The 14,881-nt window shown below is 40.4% G+C and overlaps 1 long non-coding RNA gene across 1 annotated transcript; it reads left to right on the top strand.

Annotated features, from left to right (window-relative positions):
• The first annotated feature begins 1,202 nt into the window (after positions 1–1,202).
• On the top strand, positions 1,203–3,827 carry LOC148185086 (uncharacterized). Its single transcript, XR_015774267.1, has 3 exons — positions 1,203–1,464; positions 2,730–3,220; positions 3,441–3,827. It is a non-coding gene; the product is annotated as an uncharacterized LOC148185086 (long non-coding RNA).
• The last annotated feature ends 11,054 nt before the right edge of the window (positions 3,828–14,881 follow it).

Genomic DNA, 14,881 nt, shown 5'->3' with positions numbered 1-14,881 from the left:
AGCTTGGAGGGTGACATTCAACTTCTTCCCTGCAAGGACTACTCTGTAGATCTCCCATTTGCCTTTGCACAGTCTTTGCTGTTACTAAACCTCCTTTTGCCTGTGCTGCACCTCGAAGGAGAACCATCATCAGAGAGGACAAGGTGTGTACCCCACTGCCACAGAGGGCAGGGCTCATGCTGAGCTGCAAGCAGGGCCCTCCCTACACAAGGATACATGGTGAGCATCACCTGGCTCCAGCTGGGGGCTCAGCAGGCACTCAGCCCTTCTGCCTCTGTATAAAACATGTCCCATGCAAGAGCAGGGCTGGCACCTGGTAAGTGCAATTACAGCCTCAATAGCTGCTTCATCTCTAAGTCCTCATCTAAAGCATGAAGAAAAGCTTTCCCTAAAGAGTTCTCATGTATGAAAACGGTGAGTAATGACTGCAGAAAGAGTTTGACAAGGCAGATGTTTTAGCTCTTCCATTGATCCAGAAGTGATCCTTCTACAAGAGAGGAAATACAACACAAACCACTTTGCTGGGGAGTCAGAAAAGCCCCTAACTTGTAGCACACCTGAAATATATGAAAAGAGCTGGGAAAGCATGAATCCAGTTGGGGGCTCACAGCTGTGCTATACATTTACTGTCCTGAGCAAAACATCCACCACAAAGGCTGCTTCTCACTTTGTCTCTCTCTATCCCTTATCCAACCAAAAGAAACTCATTCAGGGCTACCCAGCTGTTGCTTTCACTGCTCCAGCCACCACCATCCTCCTCCCCCAGCCCCAAATTAATGCTCCTCCTAAAGCTGTTATCCTCTGTGAATTCTGTCATTTCCAATGAGTCTTGTGCTGTAATTTAAAAGATAACTCACTCTTGTTTCCAGCGTTTTAATGCATTTTATTTTTTCTACAAGCAATATACGTGTGTAATTAATAAACAATTTAGTATGTTGAGGAACCTAGGAACTTGGCAAATGTTCTGGGGATATGAAATCTCAGGAAAAGCAGCACATTATAAGAAATAGTAAGTAATTACTTATGTAAGCTTTTCTTTTTAAAGTCTAAGAACATTAGCTACTAATTACCTACTAATTACCAGTACTTCAGCAGGTGTTTGCACTTAACTGTAGGCTAAAGCCCCTGTGAAAAACAAACCCCTCACACTCCCTCTCAAGATTAAAGCTGAATCCCACTGGACTCCGTAATACAGCATAGGTGCAGCAGAGCTGTTTACATGCCAGTCCTTTAACCACTTGGCCGCTTAAGGTGAAAACAGCCTCCAGTTTATTTCCCTTGTATTTTCTGCCAGAGCCAAGGTGATTTGCTAGAATGAGTAACTCAAGAGATAATGAACAGAATCTAAGAGTTTAAAGTAAACTATGATTAAGACTTCATCCTTATCACCACATTTATCTCACTTCTGTAGCGACCTGGCAGAGGAATGTTGTTTCTGACCATGAATATTGCTGGCTGAATAAGGTGAGAATAAAGCCTTATCTGTGAAAAGTTCCCTAAATTAAAAAAAAAAAAAAATAGAAAAAAAAAAATATGCAGAGCCCTCAGCTGGTGCAAAATATTTTAGTTTCACCAGTGTTGATGCCCAAGTCAATACTTCATGCCACTTGAGGGACTGGCCTGCACTTCAGATCCAATCTGTTCATGACTCTTTTTGGAAGGTTAATTCATACATGCAAATTTTCCAAAAAAAATATAATAATAATTTTTTTAAAAAAATCTAGACAATGAATTTCAAATTTATAAGTGGTGGTTCAAGTTCATATCCCTGACTGCTTAAAATTCAGAATTTTCATTTTCCTAGTTATCAAAACACACTTCATTATCAATAGAAGGAAGATATCAGATATAAGAAGTCCAGGTAGAGAGTGAAAAAGGTAAGAGGTGCCTTCAGCAACCTGTCACAGTGCTCAGGTTGCACCTTCTGCAGTGCACCTTAGGAGCAGATGGATGGACTGAGAGGAACACCTCAGGGCAAAACATCTTATTAAGACTGTTCACAGATTAATAATTCCAATAATTCTGCTAACATATTTTTGCCTCTTACCCTCTCTGAGACTTGTAAGATCTATTCAAAATATATGGTTGCTTATTTCACTTCTGCAATTACTTCTTTTTCACTGCAAATAAGACTCAAAGGCAGGCAGTGGAGGCAGTTCAGATCATCACCATTTTTCTATGGATGCTAGTTAAGCTACAAATCCCCTCTAGATCCATTTTTCACTGAGGTGATAGAAGTAGTGACTGTGCTGTGAAGTATTAGCAGCAATAGAGGTGCTCATGCCTACAGCTGGGAGCTAAGGTTTTTTGAACAGCACACCTCCATTAAAACAATAGAAACTGCAGGAGACTAGAAACAATTGAAAACCTGACCCTTTCATTCAAGTACTTAAAGGGGACCTTCTGGCTGCTGGTGTATTTTAAGACTTGAGCCCCACAACTGAGAAATTAAAAGCTGATTTGACATATGAATGAACCAAATGAGACCATGAGGCTTCTGAGAAAATTATACAGCTCAACCTTGGTGCTTTCCATCTAAGCCTCTCAAAGCAATATACAAAAATTAACAAAATTAGTATGCCTGGGAGGTAAGTCATTGATCTTCCACCAATCAACATGGTGAGGCTTTGCACAGCAAAATGACCATATGTCATTTAAAAAGAGGATTTAAATATCATTTGTTCTTCCTACAAAAATACTTTCTTCTCATTTCTTTTCCTCTGCTGCAGGTCTATGGTAAGATTTCCAGAGGACCTGAAGAGTTGAAAGAGTAGCTCTGGTCACAAGGCTGATCCAAGATTCTGAGTGAGGCTGTTTCAGTCCTGAGGAAGGACTCCTACACCTGGAATCTGGTCTGTTTCTGACTGTTGTCCCAGGTGATCCAATAAAAGGTATTGCTTCTCTCTATGGAGGCTTAACTGCACCAAATGATGAGATGACACAAATGTAGCTGCTCATCATCCATTTAAAAGACAGAACCATTCATGCCCCCAGATGAGGACTGTACCAAAAATCATTATGAAAAAGAGGGAGCTAAGAACCAAGAGTATTCTGGGCAGAGCCATCTGACTCACTGCTGCACCCAAAAGGTGAGCTGGAAGGCAACCCTGCTCTGCTGGAGTACCCCGAGATCACTACCCTGCCAGCTGTGCTGCTAACCCCGGCTCCCAACACCCTGCAGCCCAACAAGGGATGGAAGCACTGGGGAAAGGAGAAACAGGTGAGGTGGAAACGTGACATGTCAGAAATGAGATACCCAACTGGCCCACTAGTCACTCCTTAGGTGCTGGGCACTGAGGTTGCAGAGGGAAACACTGATGATGCCAGCAAAGGGCAAAGAAGTGTCTAAAGCATCTTCAGTTTCAGGGTTACATTTGTTTTAGTCATAAAGGTTTTTACTGCATTTTTACTTATTTTTCCCCATTTTCACTGTCTTCCAGGCAGTTCCCTTAGGTGGGATTTCACAGTCCCAGCAGCACTGTGATGAAGTCAAGGTTGGAACACCTTTTCCTGCGTGTGCCACAGGCACTGTGGATGCTGTGGCCCACTGACATCATTTCAGGGGATACAGAAGCAAATTGAGGAGAGGGTTTTTCCCTCCTATTCTCTTTTCTTTACTTTAGTTTCAAAGAGGAGAGGAAAAAATGCAGAGACATGATTTTAGCCCTTCATTTTATAATGTAATTGAAATGCCAAGAGACTGAAAAAATTCAATGTTGATGAAGAAACGGATGTTAGTGCAATGAAGAATAGCTCTGTCTTTGTCAGTCTGCAGTCTTTTATGTGTCACAGGCTGTCACTTTCTATTGCATTTCAACTGACTAATTACCCCAGTTTATTAAAAGTGAATATGAATTCACATTTTTTACTTTGCCATGTTCCAAGTGTTAGTGTTATCAGGAGCTATTACTGAATGATAGATCCCACAGTTCTAGGCTTCCTCATGTGGGCAAGTACAGAGCAAATCTACCTCAATATCAATGAAAACCAGATATATTCATTTAAGGGGGAAATATATACTCTGTGCAGTGCATGTTCACATCCAAGCATTAATCACCCTGGTGTGTCCCACATGGCTCAGTGTATTATTAGAACCTCACTCACAGAGCAGAAGAGTGTCTGTAAGTGATGATGTTGGAAGGGTTGGACTTGAATTAAATGTACTCATCGCTTCCTAATGGGGAGGTATTTTCTGACAGCTGTAATGAAAACTGCTGCTCATCAAAAGGTACTCTGTGTCCTAGCTCACAAATTCAACCTCAGCTGCAAGTTGCACATTTAAATTTCAAAGTTTTTATCTCTAGCCGCACTGGAGTGCACTTATAAGTGCAATGGAAGGGTCAAATTAGATGAAATCAAAGCCCTGCTTCTACTGAAGAGGCAATTTTAAGCTTTTGCAATTGGAGCTGTGTGTTGTTATAGGCTTAAAAAATCTCATCATCAAAAATAAGGATTTCTAGAACATGATAACTATCACTTTGATCCGTCCAACTCAGATTCAGCAGTAACTAGAATGTTTGAAATTCTCCATTCTGTATAAAATAACACATTCAGATAAACAGGTGCATAGACTATAATAGTTCTAATACAATTGGTGCCCTATTTATTATTGCTAGTTCTTCACACCTTCCTTTATAAGTGAGTGATCAGATTTCTTGTGAGGATGTTTTCACTGTCTGTGGAGGAGCTGCACACTGGTATAAGCTTTATGTGTATTGGCAGTAATAATCAATAAGAGGAATAACAATAACTTGGGAAGTTATGTTGACAGAAAGTGCTGGGAAAGAATGGTGATTCAGGTCTTGAAGGGAAATACTATTTTGCCTGAAAGCAAAGCACATGTAGTCAACAGGAAAAGGGAGAGGGTTTCATTCTTCTAGTGTTTTCCTAGTGGGTACTCATTGTTTATAAAAAAATGCAACTATTGTATATATTCCTATGATTTGAGATATTTACTATTTCTTATGCTAAATAAAATGTTCCTTCATTAGAACATAACACAGTTGGAGGGAAAAAACATCATATGACTGGCTGCAGTGGCAGAATTCTCATCTTTTACATTTACAAAAATGAGGCAGAAGAGTATTTTTAAACATGCCTGCCTGAAGAGAAGCAGTGAGACATGCAGTCGCATTGCCTGGACTCCAAGCAGGTCAGCTTGATGAGCTAGCTGTGATGTGAAAGCTGTAAGGCTCCCTTCTCTGGTGTTTTTAAGTCCTCTGGGTATGATGAATTTTGAATAGGATATTTAAAGGACTGGCTGAAGCTATCTCATTGTGGGTTTGTGCCCAGGCTGATGCTGATGGCCATGAACAGAAGATACTCCCTGGAGCACCCAGCCTGTTCCCACAGAAGAGAAGCTCTCTACCTCTCAGTGTAAGAGTGGAGTGAGATCAGTCTGGTACCCGTACCTTAAGACAAGCTTTGACTTTGGTCTGAACCAGGGAGGTGCATCTCAGGTGGGGAATGCTGATCCTGGATGACTGAGACCCTGCACTAGGTTGGATTTACAAGAAAGGAGGCCACTCTCCCCCTTTCAGTGGTGATGGTAGGAGAGGTGCCTGTATCCATGGGTGTCTTCGGTGGCAAGCCAGGGAGCTTCAGGGAAAGGAGTCAGGAGAGCCTGAGGACACAGTGTGTGAGGACACCTCTAAGCACAGACTGGTTACCTACAGCAGGGAGCAGCATCATCAGTGGAGAAGGAAACAGCTTCCTCAGGTAGGGATACTCACAGGTAGGGATACAGTTGGGTCCCTCCTGAGGTAGATGTGGAAATCAAGAACAGACATGTTATCCAGGGAGCAAATAATATTTAAATCATAGTGCTAAAGAAAAATCACATAGCCGACCCCAGATATGAGATTTGCAGCCAGCCCTCCTCCAAAATAAAGAATAGCTGAGAAAGTTGATGACCCTCTTCTGATGGGAAGAAAGGAAGTTTGCTGTTTGCTGTATCAGGGAAGCAGGTGTGGGGAGGAAAGGGTGCTGCCTGCCATAGCCTGAGATGTTACTGGAAGGTGTTCAGGTTTTCCTGCTGCACCAGCTCCATGCCATTGATCCAACAAACTGCTAACCTAGTTAGAAGAGCTTTAAAGTAGGATTGAGGGAGGGGTTGACATGGAAAAAAAATAGTTAGCATAAACAAGAGAAGCCTGATGGGGACCTGAAATTTCAGTGATGTTGGTATTCAAATAGGTTCACAGGAGAGATACTGGGAGTAGTGAATCAGTCCACTGAATACTTTAGAAGTCTGTATACTAATGGAAGGAATATTTGGGATAAACAGGTGGAGCTGGAAGTCTTAATACAAGATCAAAATTATGACTTAATTGGTGTAACAGAGCCTTGGTGGGATAATTGGCATGACTTGAATAGTAATATGAAAGGAAGAGCAGGCAAGGAGAAAACAGGAGAGATGTTTACCTCTGTTTGGATCTATTTACTTATTGGAAGCCTGGCATGTAGAGAAGACTAAAACCACCTGAAAATTTTATAGATAATAATTATGGAGGAAAAGACCTCAAGTACTTACATGGTGGGATGGCCACAGCAACTGGCCATGGAACTGGTCAAGAGAGAGAAGCTTTCAGTGGTAGCAAAGGGGCTTTGATAGTGTTTGAAAGTCCCTGCAAGAGCAGACAGACTGACCAGCATGTGCACAGAAAGAAGAAGCCATGCTCAGATACTATGGATTGATTATGAAAGATTACCAGGAGCAGGTAAGGACAAAACAAGAAAAGCTGTAATGTGGACTGAACCACTATAAGGTGGCAGCACCAAGGATAGGAAAAAATCATTCTTCATGTGCATTGGGAGTAAGAGGTAAGCCAAGAGCAGTGTCAACTGAATCATGAGGCAAAAATGTTGCAAAAAGGAAGCAGAGAAGGCCTGTGTGTGAAGTGGGGTTCCTGCATCCTCATCAATTGCAAGGTCAGTTGTGAGCATGCAGCTGGCATGATTAAAATTGGAAACAAAACATAGGGCAAGAATAGATAAAGGATATTCATTTAACTTCATTTTTAACAAAATCGTGTGTGTGTGATGAATTTTGTATGGGATACTTAGAGGACTATCTGAAGCTCTTTCAGAGTCATTAGCAGTCATCCTGGGAACCCGTGGAGAGGGAAGGAAGAACTAGATAGCTGGAAAAGCACAATATTGTGCTTTTTTTAAGCAAAAGGGGGAATTGCATTACTGAAGAAGTCAAATTAACTTCAATCCTCAGAAAAATTCTGTAAGAAGTAAAGCATCTGGAAATCAATATTTATGTATCATACTATGTCAAATGAGCCTGATTTTCTTTCCTGGCTGTGTAATGGGCCTTGTGGGTAATGGGAATCTGTCGATGATACGCACTTTGACTTTAGCAAGGTTTTGACACTCTTCTACCTGATAGAAGAGATTACAGGGAAGATAGAGAATTTTTTGCATTGCAATTACAGTGGTTTATGATCAAAACAAAAGTATTTATCATGAAATCCTGTAAAGGTCTCCATCAGCGTAGTGCAATGAATGACATGGCAAGTGGCAGTTAAGTCTTCAGTGCAATTTTTACCAAAATCCTATTTTTCCTACCACAAATTAATCTTCTATCTCTCCTCAGAACTAATGTCTTGGCTGAAATGTTGTGTATAGCCTTGGATACGGACAGGGTAGGTAACTCTGAAAAGCAAAACAAAAAGAAAAAAAAAAAACAACACGAAGGAGGAAAGGGGTCAGCAAAAGGTGACTTTGGAAGAAAGATTTTAAACTCTAGTATTGTTTAATCTAAAGAAGAAAAGGCTGAGAATGGATTTAACACCAGCCCTCAGATATGTAAAAGGTTATTACAGGGCACAAGAATGCTCTGCCATATCCGTGGTGAATGAGTTGAATAATAGAAACAGTCTTGACTTTAGGAATCCTTTCTAATCAGTACTGTAATGAAATGGGAGAAACTGCTCATTGAGGTTGTGGAATTTCTTTAAGTAGAGATCCTTAAGCCCATGTCGGAGGTGAAATAAACAGGACAAGATGCCACAGAGTTACAAAGGCAGAGGAGTAGAACAGGAACTTCCTAAGATCTTTTTCTAACTTTTCCAATTTTATTTATTTCCATTTTCAGCTACAGGAGAGCAATAATGCTCCAGTTAGTTTCACTTTTGCTCCCTCAAAACTCTTCATTTGTACCTCAGATTTTTAAGACTTTACGAGGAGGAATTTAAAGTCGTATTTACAGAGAAGTAGCAACTGAGCAGCTTGGACATGAACCAGAATAAGGTGTTGTTAAATGGTGTGCAAATCCAACAGCCCATTCCAGCAACGTACAACAGCCACCACTTCCTTTTGCCTAGGAGCTGGGAAAGTCCCATCTGAAACCCAGCCCCTTCTTTTCCCACCCCCTCCCCATCAGTGTCAAGGTTTGACCTCCTACAATGCTTCTCCAGCAACATTTTCCTCTTTTATCTATCACAGCAATCTTTTGTCCCTCTCATTAGAAGAGCTTCATAAAAAGTCTGTGTAGTGTTTTTGGCAGTAGCAGAGATTTCTAGGATGGCTTTCAGTCTGGTAGTCAGATCTCTTTTCATGCAGTTAAAATATAATGCACACAAGGCAATCCACCTTTTGTAAAACTTTTGGTGGGAGGAGACATGGTCTTGAGCATGGGAGAGCAAGGCCTGATGGTAAACTACTTGTGTGGCACTGTGCACCCATATTACCTAACTGAGCTGCAAGAACTGCAGGATTAGCAGCACTGCCTCATCCCATGGAGTAGTTCTGAGGATAAATACATGAGGTGCCTAAATACAGTAGTAACTGGGGTGCTGTGTGCCTCTGAGGTGGATTTGCTGGTGCAGATGCAAGAGGGCAGTTTTGATTACCATTCCTTTTAAGTTTTGTGTTTGGCATGTTGACTTCTTGGGCCGTGTAGGAGCAGAAGGGAATAAAGTGGTGCCACAGAGGCCCACACTTCTCATTGCAAGATGGATTCAGTCTTTGGTTAGCTGAAAGTTCTTGCTCTTGTACTTATCTTTGAGCAGCTGGAGTGTCCCAAGGCCCCTTGTGCAAAGTACTTATATGAAAGGGATGAAATCCTGCTCTGTTGAAAGCAGCAGAACTTACATCCTGGGCTCACTCAGCTTCCATCCCATTAATTTTAGTGATGTGCAAATACATGCCTGAGTCCTCCTCTGAACCATGATGATTCTTCTGGAGGAATTGCATGGAGGATCAATGGACATGTTCCTTGTCCCCAGGCCGTTGCCATCTCAGTGGTTTTCTGCCCTTAGAGCACTCCAGCTGCCACTGGAGTAGAGCACAGTGCCTCTCCAGACCTTTCAGTAGGGCTGTACGAGCTCTCCCTTACTTGACTCACTAATACCCAGCTGTGCCAGCAAAGATCTACTTCAGTTAGTTAACGTGGCTCCTTTGGACCCACACAAGCCAGGAAGGAGTTGCAGGAGCAGCTCTGCTGCTAAAGCCTAGAGGGCAGTAACTTCCAGCCAACAATGCAGGGCATGTTGGAGCAGGGATTGGGCAGTGCCTGGTACATCCCTAACCACAAGGAAATGTGGCCTCAGCTGCTCAGGTTTGCCTGAATTCCTTCAGTGAATAGCTGTCATAACAATGGAAGATGAGTATTTCTTTGTAGAAATCACTTCTAAAACTGAGCAGTATGCAACTCTAACATTTGGCATTGCCATGAGAGAAGTGTTACTGCATCTCTCTCCAAAGGTATTGGCTAAACGTATGTATGTTCCTCTTAGAAAGTTTCTTCTCTATATAATGAATACTGCAGTGTATCTCAGAGTGTTCTTCTTTGGTCTTCTGGCTGTGCTGAACACATACATTTTATGGTATGTGCACCAGCAGTGCACTTACTTTGGCTGTCTAGAATTGCATAGAAAGCAGCTAAGTTACTTCCTAGGCTTCAAGTCCACAACAGAGTTAAGAAAATGCTTCTAACATTCAAAAAATGAATATATCTTGAGATATTTTTAGAGATTATTTTTTTTCTGGAGAAGAACTCTTATAATGAACACTGAGCCTTAGATTAGACTGTATCAAAACCCATGTGAGCATAACATGCTGTGTTGTGAAACATTCCCAGGAGAACGTAAATATTTAGGCAAACCTGCAACAGGGGAAAACAGTGCTTCTTAACACTTTCAGTCCACACTTCAATTGATTATGGATGTTTCTCACCTTGAGTATAAGTGTGACTTGTTTGGCTCCTGTGCCTCCATAATTCACTCTGGAATAGCAGTTATTGGGCAAAGAAGGACCTGGAAATAGTCAAAGCTGCTTCAGAAGTAAAGTGTTTCAGAGGCCATGCTTTTATTGCTCTATCAGAACCTGCAGTTACACAAATATTTTTCATGATATAAGCAACTCATTCTTCTTTCTACCTCTACTTCTTCCTCCCTCTTTTTTGAATCAATTTGCAAGTCCTGTGAGGTGACCTGAGTTAAAAACAGCTCTACAATACTCTGGTCAATGTAGCTGAGCCAAATGTCGATGAATGCAGAGCTTGATATGATTCTCTTAATAAAAGGAGCTCAAGAACATAAAACCAGATTGAGTTAAAAGATCTGAAAAATCATTCATTTGCGTGCAGTTGTCTGTCAAAAGGAAAATACTTTGTGGAAGCATATCAATTTTGGCAAAAATTAGGTTGGAAGAAGGAGAAATGGAGAGGAAGAGAGAGACAGATCATGTGTCTCTATATATCCAAGTAACAGAATAAAAGCATCTCAAATACCAAGTGAATATCCTCAAAACAAAATAATGCCTCATCTGACTTGAAGTCACTCACAAAAATAGTGAAAAGACTCATTTTCATTCCCACCAAATAAAAAATAAATTTGTAGTTTTGACATTTTACACTAAACAATGGTTCCCCAACCCTCTATAAGAGGTACAGTAAAAAGATGTGGGACACTACGCAAAAAAATTCTTCATGGCTTTATTTACCTTCTGTGAATAAGTTTATTCTTGTCAACTCCAGAAATCTTTGGTCCAGTCCAAAACATCCCTAACATGATCAGTTATGCTTCAGTGGTAGGAGACACATATAAGGCAAACTAGTTGTAAAGGTTTCTTATTTCAGCATGAAACTTTTGTGTCCAACAGGTATCAGTATGCAAAGGTTTTATAGATTTTTTTATTTCTTCTTACTATATTGGACTCATTAACCAATGTTTAATCAGTTACCTGTAAAAACATGCACAGACGTGTATAGTATTTGAATACACAGTAATTACCCAGCAGCTGATGTATCTAAAAATATTTTGGGAAATCCTTGTATTTGTAGGTTATTTTGAATTAAAGCTGTAGTTTCTATTGTACTGAGCTAAAAAAAATGAAGTACAATAATTAACACCTGGGACAGCAGGAGCTGGTGGGTCATGAGTAACATGGGGAGACAGCAGCTAAACAAAGTGCACTAACTTACAAGAGCTCTTGAACAGGCATGAAAGGAGTCATCTGATGATACCAATCATTTGGCAATATTTTTTGTAGCTACATGTTTTCTTGTTGTTTGGGGGGGGGCTTTTCTGAATTATTTAAGTTATTAATATTTTATTAAATCTTTTTTACTCCTATTCTTGTTGCCATTTCCAAGAGCTGAGCAGCTTTCCTATAGAAAAATTGCATAGAAGAAATCAATTCTGTAAAGTTTCTTTCACATACCCTCCTACCTGGAGATTTTAACTTTCAATATCTCCTTGACTTCCCTAAATAATTAGTTGTGTGGCACTGTGTTATTTAATTATTTTAAATTCTGGCATTGGCTTTCAGAAACCTGGACCATTTTTTTCCTTTTCTTGACAATCCTATTGCCTGCTTTCCAAGTCCATTTCTTATCCTTTTTCCTCTGTGTTTCTGTCACAATTTTACACTTGGCCATTTAAAAAATATATAATTAAAGTGCCAAAGCACCTGCTAGCCTCATGCATATGCATGAAATAGAATTATGTCCCCTCCGGGACACTGGTGTTGTGACTCTGGGGAAATGACTAAGTAACCATGACAACGTGTCTCCACCACATCTTATTTCCTGTGATAAAAGCGTGATTTACCCTATTAAACAAACCATATTACAACTTGCCCACAGCAAGTGGTGTCAGCTTTCCAGTAGAGGCACCAGGTCAGGAGGGAGAGCAGCCCAAGCCCATCCTTCCATCCAAGCTTCCCCCTCACTGACACTGCTTCACAGTTACGTTGATGGTAAGAGGCAGGATGAGACACACATACAGTATTTCGCATTTCCATCTTGATAGGTGAGATGAAATGAGGGGAAGCAATGCAGTATTCATTAGCTGCAGGCACCAGCCCAATCCCCGGTACAGTGGTGATGGACGGTGCAGGAGAACCCAAGGGTAGGGCACAAAGATTGGCAGGACCAACACACAATGATTCAGACGTTTAAATTAGATAATTTTTGCATCTTCTTTGCAAAATTCTTCTTTTCATGCCAGTTTGCCAAGGCTGCCAATACTTAGTGAATGCCAGGGAAGGCTACCAGAAGTGGTTTTTCAAAGGCTGCTGCCAGAACACAATGTTAAATGATTTTTTTATAAGTTTTCCTATGCTACTGATTAGACTTAATCTTATTTAAAGTGATTTTTAAAATCAAGTGCACTCTTCATTATATATTTTTGATTTACTCCTTGCTTAATTAGGGGAGGCACCTTGATATTACATTATCTATAATAATTTTATAGGGAAACCCTCCTCATTGGATCTTGTCTACTAGCATAATACAATATTTGTTTTATTAGTGCTTTGAAGAAGTATTTAAATCAGCCAAACTAATAATTTAAATATTTTAAATATTGCCTTGAAAGTGTTTGTATTAACACTCTTCTTTCCATCACATACTTACAGAAAAGTATGAACCTTAATTTGAGTTCTTAATCACTTGAGGGCACAATTTGATTAAGAACAATAAACAGAGAGGTGAAGAAATTAAAACCACAAAAGTCTCAGAGAGAAAACAAAACTGGTGTTTAAAGGTCAAGTACATAGACGTAATTAGTTCTACTTATGTGAAGAATTGCAATTAGCTTTATGAATTGCATTTTGAAATTGCCGGGTCTTGTGAATCCTGGGGGTTTCTTGAAACATCAACTGTTAGAAGCATGTGATTAGATCAGACTCACAGCTAAGAATGAAAAATCATGTTCAGTGTAAACTGCAAAGTGAGGCTGAAAGTACTATCTGGTTTATCAAAAGGTGACTAGCAAATAATAACCCAGCATTCATGAGATTATTTGCAACCTGACTTATGACAGCTAAGTTCTTGGGACTGATCCTTTCCCAATTCCAAACATAACCCCTACAAGTCAAAGTAAAGGGACTCTGCATTTACTGTCAAAGGATGGATTACTTTCTCTTTTAAAAACACCAAACATGGAGAAGGTGCTGGTTATTCTGGCAAGTTCTTGCAAGACCCTGACAGCTGTTCCCAAAAAAAACCCCAAGCCCAATGGAAATCTGATTTCTGCTAGAACATGTATTCATGCAACAAAAGTCAGTGTTTGGACTTTAGGGCCTCTTCCAGTGACTTGAATGCTGAATGGTACGGAAAGATTGGACAAATATTGTTGAGTTTCCAGGTATCCCAATCCTGTCACTGCTCTGGGCATCCCAAACAGCAGGTTAACTGACAAGCACAGCTCATGTTTCATGAAAGATTCTCCAGTTGCCTCTGGATGCCCGTTCAAAAGGCATCACAGATCTACCTTATTTCTGGTGCTGTACAGGAAGCCTGTAGTAGAGGTAGCAGAGTACCCAGGTAAGTTGTTTGGAGTTCTGGACTGAGCAGATCTGTCAGAGCACTAGGTTTGTTGCTCTAGCAGTGACTGGTTTGCTTTTGTGTGTGTGTGCAACATAACAATCTCCTGACCATCCCGAAACAGGCTGTGTTGTATGTAGAGGGTTGAGCAAGAGAAAAGGAATCTGAAGCCAAATTTTATACTACTGCTCAGGACCCCAACTTGAGTAGTGACTTTGGGCAAGTAACTTGCAGCAAACTCCTCTAGAGAGTGTCTGGAGCTTTGTGGAATACAATAGAGAAATAAAAGGGGAAAACACTGCATGTCAGTTTTTCTATCTGTAACATGGGACTAATACTTACCAACCGACCCACCTCACAAGGGAGATGCAATAATTAATTAGCTAATGTTCCTACAGCACTTTAACTCTGTAAAGTGTAAAATAAATGTTAAGCATTATTGGCACTTAGATTCTACAGTGATTGGTGCCCTCCAATTCCCTAAGCCAGACATCTAGTTATTGCTGCTCAGAGCAACAGTAGCTTACAATATATCCTGCATCATCAGCTGGTTTCTAGATGGTTATATGCCAGTGTGCCTGTACATACACCCTCCCACATGTGCCAGATGCCACACAGGGGAATTCTGAGGTCCAGGATGTGCCTACACATCACAGAAAGGGGACTCCACAGCCACTCTATAACTGGGCAGTCCCTTTTTGCTGTGGTTTTATTCCCTACTCTCTGAAGCAGGTTAATAGGTAATAACCAGTACCTGAAACCCACTGCACTGCTGTATAAATACTATTTAATCTAATTTTGTCAGTTGACTCATTATTATCACTTAAAGTATCCAGGATTTCAATAAATTCTATGTCAATTAAACTAATTAATAAACTGTGTAGAGCAATTTGAGAGAAAGAGCTTTGTCCTTTTTCATTTTGTTGCTATATACTTCTTAGCTAAATTTTATTTCAGTGAACAAGAAGATGGCAGCTTCTAAAATTATGTCTGAGAGATGGATATGTAGGTAATATTGTTTAATATTAACTGCTGCTACATGGGTTCATGAATTCTCATCAGAAACAGTTTTTATGGAGTTCCTTATGCTAAAGTCACTTT

This window comes from Pseudopodoces humilis, chromosome 1 (assembly GCF_049639895.1).
Source record: "Pseudopodoces humilis isolate 2021_Gansu_Grassland_sample_001 chromosome 1, ASM4963989v1, whole genome shotgun sequence".
Taxonomy (NCBI): Eukaryota; Metazoa; Chordata; class Aves; order Passeriformes; family Paridae; genus Pseudopodoces; species Pseudopodoces humilis.
This window is presented reverse-complemented; position numbering and strand designations above follow the sequence as displayed.